This window comes from Nylanderia fulva, unplaced genomic scaffold, assembly GCF_048542155.1.
Source record: "Nylanderia fulva isolate GAGA-0341 unplaced genomic scaffold, ASM4854215v1 Scaffold674, whole genome shotgun sequence".
NCBI classification, from domain to species: Eukaryota; Metazoa; Arthropoda; class Insecta; order Hymenoptera; family Formicidae; genus Nylanderia; species Nylanderia fulva.
The window spans coordinates 25,001-27,166 of NW_028190780.1; the positions used below are offsets into that span (position 1 = coordinate 25,001).

General features: G+C 57.9%; 1 non-coding gene and 1 pseudogene across 1 annotated transcript; both read right to left on the minus strand.

The window, feature by feature from the left end:
• LOC146720535 (large subunit ribosomal RNA) overlaps window positions 1-976 on the minus strand; it is a 4,832-nt pseudogene extending 3,856 nt beyond the window's left edge.
• Window positions 977-2,011: 1,035 nt separating this feature from the next.
• Window positions 2,012-2,166, minus strand: LOC146720536 (5.8S ribosomal RNA). The gene has a single exon (XR_014926033.1). It is a non-coding gene; the product is annotated as a 5.8S ribosomal RNA (ribosomal RNA).

A 2,166-nucleotide genomic window follows, 5' to 3' on the forward strand; every position in this document is an offset into this window, starting at 1 on the left:
ACAAGTCCCAATGACTCGCGTACATGTTAGACTCCTTGGTCCGTGTTTCAAGACGGGTCCTAAGAGTACCCAAAGCAGTAGCGTCGCCGACCGGTATCGGTCTCCCGCGAGACCGCGGGAGACGTTCGCAGGCCTGTCGAAGGTGTACCGTACTGTAACCAACAGCGGGCCAGGACCGGGGACGGCGCGAAGTCCGTAACCTCCGAGTACCGTGGCGCGCGCTTGCGACGGTCTCGACGCACCGTGAATAGTGCGGCCTGATACCTTGCGCGTACCGCCGAGCAGCCGGCCGGGCGACCGAGGGTTTGTCGCGTGCCGTTTTACCGGCGACGCGACAGACACCGCACCCGGGCCGTAGACCGACACCCAGCGGGTCGCGACGTTCTACTTGGGGAGAAGTGCACGACGACGAGCGCCGGACATCGGCGCACGGTAGCGTGCCCGCGCGCGAGCCGCAAGGACTCCGCGGGACATCGCCGACCGACGCGAAGCCAGCGCCGCTGACGATGAATCTCCCCGTTCGATCTTTTGGGTTTCTTAGGTTTACCCCTGAACGGTTTCACGTACTCTTGAACTCTCTCTTCAAAGTTCTTTTCAACTTTCCCTCACGGTACTTGTTCGCTATCGGTCTCGTGGTCGTATTTAGCCTTAGATGGAGTTTACCACCCACTTAGAGCTGCACTCTCAAGCAACCCGACTCTAAGGAGAGATCCTCCCGAGGCGCGCACCGGTCGCTACGGGCCTGGCACCCTCTACGGGTAAGTGGCCCCATTCAAGATGGACTTGGACGCGACGCGGCACCTCGGGATAAGCGGATCCTCCCAAACACCACATTTCCCTGCGGCGGAACCGCGGGATTCGGTGCTGGGCTCTTTCCTGTTCGCTCGCCGCTACTAAGGAAATCCTGGTTAGTTTCTTTTCCTCCGCTTAATAATATGCTTAAATTCAGCGGGTAATCTCGCCTGCTCTGAGGTCGTCGCATAGTGAGTTTTCGTAGCCGTTTGCCTCCTCCGCGTCGCTCATCGTCGTCTCTCCTCTATAATATATATTATAAGAGGGAGAGAGAGAGAGCGTCGAACGAGAGAGCAGCAGCGGCAGCACACGAAATACGCGAGAAGGCAAATCGCCGGGGCGCTAACCGCACACACACTCGTTGGTGGTAATGGAGACGATATATCGCGGGGTTCGAGATTCTCGGATCTCCCTTCTCTTTTATATACGAAATTCGGGCGGAATCGATTCGACGAGTACACGACGCGGCGCGCCGGTCCCCTTTTTTCGCTTTACGAAAATTTCGTTAGCTCGGACACGCGGTCGGCTCGCGATTCAAAACCCTTCTCCGTAAAGAGGTAAAGGATTACGAATGCTCTCTCCGCCGGACGACGACGCGCCGTATATTTCTCCGTAATACCGTTATGTGTGCGGGCAAGGGCGCCTCGGCATAAGACGCGCGAGCGCTATCGCACCGAGAGACGCGGCACAGAGTGCGAGAGCAGTCCGGTCAGTCTGTGTGATGTACGGAGAGGAGAGACGGTGAGACAAGCGCTACCTACTTTCGGGAGACAACGACGCACGCGCCGCTCTAGGGAAAGCGGTGCCATTCACCGTCCTGACCCTTTTTTTGGCCGTTTGTTGCTCCCTTCGCGCGCGCTCTTACTCTCATCCCATTTCTCCTCGGCTCTCGCGTACACACACGACTTGGATACACAAACACGCTCCCCCTCTTAATTCGCGCAGCATTCTCTGGGCGCGCGTTCGCCAACGTTTTACACGCTTGTGCGCTTCACCTCCTCATTATTATTATTATTTCGGTGTGTCATTTCAGACGACGCCAGGATTTGCACCGCGGCCGGTCGGCGCGGCACAGACACCTCGGGCGAACGTCCAACGATCGCTCGTACGCCCATTGTAAGCGTTGCACAGGGCACAGGCGACGCGCGCGCCATTCTCTGGTCGCCCGCGTCGTGGCCGTGCGCGCTTTTCGGGCGCAAGCAGTTTAGGGGTACTAAAACGACCCTCAGCCAGGCGTGGTCCGGGAATTGTATCCGTGGACCGCAATGTGCGTTCGAAATGTCGATGTTCATGTGTCCTGCAGTTCACAAGTTGACGCGCAATTAGCTGCGTTCTTCATCGACCCACGAGCCAAGTGATCCACCGTTCAGGGTA